At 32.5% G+C, this 7272-nt stretch overlaps 1 pseudogene; it reads left to right on the top strand.

Annotated features, from left to right (window-relative positions):
- Positions 1-5583: 5583 nt before the first annotated feature.
- Positions 5584-7108, top strand: LOC104851480 (annotated as a pseudogene).
- The last annotated feature ends 164 nt before the right edge of the window (positions 7109-7272 follow it).

Genomic DNA, 7272 nt, shown 5'->3' with positions numbered 1-7272 from the left:
GGGTGCAACCTGTGGAAAAAAATATGGAGATACCAAAAAAAGAAAAAAAAAAAAAAGGATTAGAGGTTCCATTTGACCCAGTTATTGATTTGCTTGGGATCTTCCAAAAATAATGAAAATCATCATACTACAGTGATATATATGCACCTATGTTCAGAGCTGTGGTTTGTAACAGCCAAAATTTGAAAACAGCCACAATGCCCATCAACTGGAGATTGGATAAAGGAGATATGGTCATTTTAAAAAATATGAAATCGAGTGCTACTCAGTCAAGAAGAATGAGAAACTAAATAAGTTTACATCAAAATGGATGCACATTGAGGCCATGCTCTAAAATGAAATGGATAAAACACACATGTGTAAACACTGAAGAATTTCTCTGCTGTGAGAAACTGAGTGTGTAAGAATCAAAATGCATTATAGATGCATCATAGATAATCTGAAATAGGAAGAAGAAGTCTAAAGGGGAAGGGTAACTTGGAGGGATGGGGGAAAGGAAAGAAAGGAAAGGAAAATTATGAGAAAAGTCTTTGTAAATTGGGATGGGTGGAGAGTTTAAGGGAGGGAAGGGGAATGGGAAAAAATAAAAACCAAGATATATCATGTAAAGTTACATATTCCTAATGATGAATGTCATCATACTGTATACCTACAATGGACCAATAAAATAAACAAAAAAGAGATAATTTTTAAAGTGAATCAACTAGTAATAGTTGTTTCCTTAAATTTTAACGCAGAGCATGAGAGCTGAACAGACCAGTGGAAGCCATCTTTCTCAGCTCAGTAAACCAGAGTTGGATCAGGAGCATATCAATCCCTGTAGCATGCACTGTAGGATCATCCCCTGAATAAAACATGAATGTGTAAATACTCAATAATACCAAAAGATTTACTTGATCCACATTCTGTAGAAGAATTATGCTATTGATGTACTATCTTTACAGGAAGAAAAAAAAAAAAACACCAATGACAACCAGAAAAAGGAAAGGATTACCCGCCCATTAACAAAGGAATCTTGCATCATTTTGGGGAAAGAGATTGCACCTTGAGACCATAATATTTAGTGAAATGAAACAGACACACAAACTTAAATATTGCATTGTTTCTCTTATCGAAGAAACTTTAAATAAAAATAAAGAAAAAAAGAAAATAGATGATAAGATGTGGCAAAATAGTACTTTCTCAAATAGGAAGGGGGATTAAGAGAGAGAATGGAAGGCAGAAAAGGCAAGGGGGTGAAAAAAGGAAAGAAGAGGTGCACAAGGACCAGACCCACATGAGATGTAAACATGTATTGCCAACATATAGTAATGACAAATTTTGAACAAAACTAAAAAGTCAAAGACAAATAAAAACAAAATAAAACAAAACCCCCAAACCTACTAAGATGAATATGTACTTTTAGTAATAAGACTAGTTGAGTATATACTTGTTAGAAAATTTCTTAGATTTTTGTCATTAATTGCTAAATTTTTATGGTTGATTTCTGAGATAGTTGAATAAAACATTTAGATTCTAACATTTCATTGAAAAAATAAAGTATACTTTCCAAGCAGCATAAAATGTAAAGAAATATCATTGATTTTCATAGGGTTTATTAATTTTGAAGACATAATATATGCATTCATTTCTATGACAAGATTTATTTTAAATTCATTTGAGTCTTAGGTCTACTGTTCCCTCTACTGGGGACTCCAAGTCCTTTGCTAGTTTACCCGACTTCTGGACTTCCATAGTAACATCAGTGTTTTAATACCTACTGAACAGTTATTAGTAATCATTTTCTTTATGGTTGATTGTCAGTCTGTGAGATAATTAGTGCTTCTTAGTAATCTTTGAAAATCTATGAACTATTTATTATACAACACATAGTGATTGTCAAATATTTTCTTTGTTAAATTCATCTTAGAAATAGGATAAGAATTGTTTAAAGAGATTTTTCAGTCAGAATATTTAAATTCTAACGATAAAAGTTACAAGTTGTGAATATTCATGATGATACTATTTTAAATTTAGGTTTAATTATTCAGATTGGAATCATTTTCTTTTCAGTAACAAGTACTATTTGATATGTACTCTCAACCCTGTTTCCACACATTTAACGTAGTACAATTCACATTCATTCCCAGAAGGAGTTAATCTTAACTGTAACCCTAACTCTAACTGTAACACTAAGCCATTACCCTTGCCAAAGATTGTCCTAGAGAGGAACACGTTACACACTCCCAGAAATTAAGTTACCAGTGGAAATCGATCCGTGAACAAAGAACCTGTTCTAGGGAAATTTGCAGTCTTGTTACGTAGTGCATAAGAATGGTTGCTTGAATCTGCCAGTTATATTTCAATGGTGTCCTAAAGTAGCTGGAATGTGGAAGCAACTAAAGCAGGGGCATGGAAACAAACTCAGAATGTTGGAACATCTCTAAGATCTAAATGTTTACCACATTTGGGCTTATTACTCAGAGATATAAATTTTCTGTTTTAAATACCTTAAATTGCATTTCTGTTATAGTAAAATAATCCTGACAAAGATAAATGACTTGAATTTTTAAATAAGAAATGGAAGTTTAAACACTTAACCATGTGCTTTGCATGTAAACTGTTTTTTGTTTGTTTGTTTGTTTTGCAACTAAGAAAGATAATATAAAAACATTTTCTGGTGATATACTGCATGTTTTCTAAAACATTTTTCATTTAATTTTAGCCAAAAGATCAAGAAGTAATTTTCCAAAATATTTTTAAATGTATCAGCAAAACATAAAGTCACAATATATTTCTAAAATCTGTACGTATAAACATTTCAAATGATAGATTCAGTACTTGAAGACCGAGGACAGAGTTATAAAAGAGGACAGAGTTAATATTTATTTTAAACTCTGAAATCAAAATCACTTTAAAAAGTTCTTCCAAAAACATTTTATCACTCTTATCCCTAACAGAATATTAACTAAAAGGGTTTTATCAGAAAAAAAAGAATAAATGACCCATTAAAAGCCATCTCATTTCAATAGTAAACTTAAGGAATATTTTAAAGTTATGTATTTGGATGGAATTTTTTTTATTTTTCAGTTTGTATATTCACATAATGAAGTTTCTAAGAACATGTTTCTAAAATATATTTCCTAACATCTCTACATAGGAGGTTTTTTTTCCACTCTATATCGTTTTCTCCTGTTAATTTGCTCTTTTTCTTTCTGATTCAAGGACTTAAAATTGAGTTTTTATGAACATCCTGATTTAAAAACACTATAGATCTTCTTTCTTTTTTCTTTTTTAAAAGATTTATTAGTATATATTTTCCCGAAACCTAATCTGTCCTCATGAATAAAGCAATTGTGAAGACAAATGGATTATTTTAAAGTTAATAGCCAATGATGAGATCAAAGATAAATAAAAAGCATAAATGACATATTTTAGCCTACAGGAACCATGTAAGTTGCAGTCCCTGGTCATTCAGAAATTTGATGGAAGTGTGCAGTCCATCCTTTCAGGCCATCATTTGTATGAGTAGATTGGAATGAATGAAAGCAACAAGGACAGGGTAAAGACTTGCCAAAGCCATTCTCATGAAAGTTTGAGAGTTTATATTTACTGCTATCACCACGAAGACTTTTTAACTTTTGCTATACAATTTATTTCATTTGTAGATAAACTCCTTCCTTGAGAACATCTAGAATTTTAATTGTTTCTTCTCAAATTTTAAGTAAATTGTTTTTCTAAATAAATAGGTCAGTAACAATTTTAAATAATGTTAAAGAGCTGACCGTTTAGCTCAGTTGTTCTGGCACCTACTTCACAAGTGCAAGGATCTGAGTTCAATCCCTGGTACCAAAAAAATAAATAAGTAAATAAAATAAAGTTAAGATGACAAGAGTTGTGAATAAAAATCATTTTTCTAATAGCAACAATACTCCTGAAAAATGTTTAAATAACATGTGCTTTATTTATGGCTACAATGCAAGTGAAATCCAAAGAAGTGCATATCTCATGTTGTTGAATTAGATTTTGTTATTGATAAGTATAAAAAAATATGCCTCATTTCGAAATTTTCAGGAAGATGAATATATGAAAACAGAAGCTAGGAACAAATAAATAGCATGACTATGATCTGGTAATTCAGATAAAGTGGTAGAACCTCACAGATTATTGTGATATTAAAAGTAAAGGAAAAAATAATAAATATTTCAAGCGTGGTAATAAAATAATAGCTTACCTGGAAATTTTTTTTGTAAAAAGTGAGAAGTTATTATCTTTTCATTCATCAGCCAGCCACACAACCACTGTAATATAGCATATTTGACATTTCAAATGTAATGGATTCAGAACAAATGAGAAAATAGACATCCACAATTGTTTTCTATGAGAAGCTTTATTACTATCTTTCATATTTTGATAATTTCTATTTGGACATGGAAAATTTGAGTTACATGTGAAATATATATTTCCTATATAAAGGCTTCTAAAAATACTACTGTCATTACATTAAGAGGTAGATAGAATATTTTTAAAAGTAAACATTATCTTCTGCTATATAGATCTCAAATATTGCTCTTATTATATTATTATATTTTAATATTCAAATTTATTCTCTACTTATTATGAAAATAAATCTTTACATCAAACTTAACCTCTGAAATGTGTTTTACATATTTTTGTTTTATCTCTCTCTAGTTACTGAAGTTGTATCCCCATACACAATTGAATTGACTCAGAAGTATATTGAACCATTGGCTTTAATCTTAACTTCTCACCCTCATAGTAAATCGTCTGCCCTAAATTAATGTGTTACATCACAATTTTATAACATTAATTGCTCTGTACAGCTGATTTTGATGAGGTTCAACTTCCTGATTTTTAAGATACTTGAAAGTTTGCATCACTCTCTTCACCTAATCCTATCCCTCTCTAATTTTCTGACTTAAAATTCTAAGTTACAATCAAGACATATTTGAGGAAACTTTTCTTGGAACACATAACACTACGGCCTTTCATATAGTCCCAACTTCCTTTTCTTATCTGCTTCTGAAAATCATCCCTTCCTTACACCACTTCCAGTGATCACTTCAGTTAAGGCTGGTCTCAAAGTCAAACTTTCTTATGGACCATGCATTGGAACTGTTGTTCTATAAACCTTTATAATATCTTCTGTGAACATCACCCATGTGGATATAAAATTTTCTTCAGTGCTATAGTTTGTGGTAGTTTATTGTATTTTGACTCTTCACTTGGATTGTAGTCATAAAGGCCAAGATTGTGGAGTAACAGGGAGTACAGCATACATATATTTCCCCAAGATCCAGGAAGGTAGGTGACTTATAGGCACAACCTCATTTCTATCCCAGAATCCATCCTGGTGCGGAAACATGTTTTGGGCTGTTTTTATGTGTTTGACATACTGAGATGTTTTGGAAAAAGAAAATTTAAAGAAGATTATTGCTAAAGTAAAGCATATCTCCATGATATTTAAGCTGTAACTGCTCATTGTTTGTCTGGGCTATATCTATAACATGAATCATATCTCCTGCCTCAGAACTAGAGGTAGAGAGCAGTTCAGTTTATAGCCTGATACAACCATGCTGAAATATGGCCTTAAGGCTGTTTTCAGTGAACCTGTCCAATTCAACATTAAGCCCTGTCATTGTCATAGAGCAGTGCGATTGTATTTTGATAGATCTGTATACTTGACAATGCTTGACATCACATAGCTTTATAATGAGCTTTGAATGAGTTCAGCTTCCTAGCCACATGTATGTGTCTATACACATATGAATATATATGAAAGATTTGTGGCATTAATATTACTGAGTCATTTGTGACAAAATGAGGTCAAAATTCATATTCTGTTTATCATGCTAGATATTTTGACTTTGTTTAAATTCAAAATTATGTGTATCAGATTATGCTTTAAGTAAATAAAACTGCAAGCAATTAAATATTAATCACTATAATATCTTGAAATTTGCATATATAAAATTATGATAAAGAACACAAACATTAAGGGTTTTATTGAAAATGTTTAATATTGATAATTTACATACAAGTGGAATTTAGAACAGTTTATTCCCTCCAAAAATCAACATTTTTGGAAAAAAAGTCACTTTCTCTTGTCTTATTAAGAAGCGTATTCATATTCATATTTTTTGTTGCTACACAGGTATATGAATTATTTATTTCATTTTTTATGTTGCTGGAAATCTATGATTTAAGGTGTGTTACAGCAAAGCGATATTTTATACATCATTAATAAAGAAAACACATTTCAAAATGAATGAAAATACTGTATTTGCAAAGTATTGCATACTCATTGAAAGAGAATCTTCAATTGTACTCATTTGCTAGATTTTTTTCTTAAATTACATATTATTCTTACGAATACTAAGTTTGTCTTTACTGCTCTGATGGTCGCTGCCCAGAAAGGATAACCAGGCTTGTAAAGGTTTTAGTTTCCAATGGCGCAGATATGAATCTGAAGGATGGGAGAGTCAAGGACAGTCTAATGCTTGCATGTTATGAGGGACACCTAGATGTCGTGAAATATCTCCGAAGACACGGAGCTTCTTGGGATGCTAGAGACCTGGGAGGCTGCACCGCTCTGCACTGGGCTACAGATGGAGGCCACTGCCCGGTGATTGACTGGATGATAAAGGACGGCTGTGAGGTAGATCGTGTGACACGGGCTCAGGGTGGACCCCACTCATGGGAGTCTCTGCGGTGTCAGCAAGCCAGAAGGTGGCCTCGCTGCTCATCCAGGCCAGGGGCCAACGTGAATGTGAAGGACAAAGGTAAAAAGACACCTTTCATGGTGGCTGTGCTAAATAATCACGAACAGTTAGTTGAACTGCTGCTTGACAAAGAGGCAGATGCAAGTATAAAAAAGTGAGTTTGGCAAAGGTGTCCTAGAAATGGCCAGATTTTTTAACACAGGTATGGGTGTACTTTCTGCCTATCAAGATTATCAAGATTAATTTGTAGCATCTTCAGGATCCCAAAGCGCCCCATCAAAACTCTGGAGGACATTCACCTGCTTGTTTTGTGTTTCTAGAATGTGCTCTCCCTATTAGAGGAAAGGAAGAAAAGGCAGCTGCCAAAGAAGTCTTCTGTCCACTGATCAGCGCACCACCTATCTACAAAATCCAAGCAAAGCAAAGTAAGACGTGACTGTTTGACCAGAGACACAAGAAATTCCAAGTCTTTGAGGGCTACACATTATTTAGTAGAAAATTCATACATGTTTTTATCAAAAAAAGAAGGAGGAGGAGGAGGAGGAGGAGG

Source organism: Fukomys damarensis, unplaced genomic scaffold (genome assembly GCF_012274545.1).
Source record: "Fukomys damarensis isolate Sample0158 unplaced genomic scaffold, DMR_v1.0_HiC HiC_scaffold_24, whole genome shotgun sequence".
NCBI lineage: Eukaryota > Metazoa > Chordata > Mammalia > Rodentia > Bathyergidae > Fukomys > Fukomys damarensis.
The sequence above is the reverse complement of the archived record's forward strand: the minus strand, read 5'-3'. Positions and strand labels throughout refer to the sequence as shown.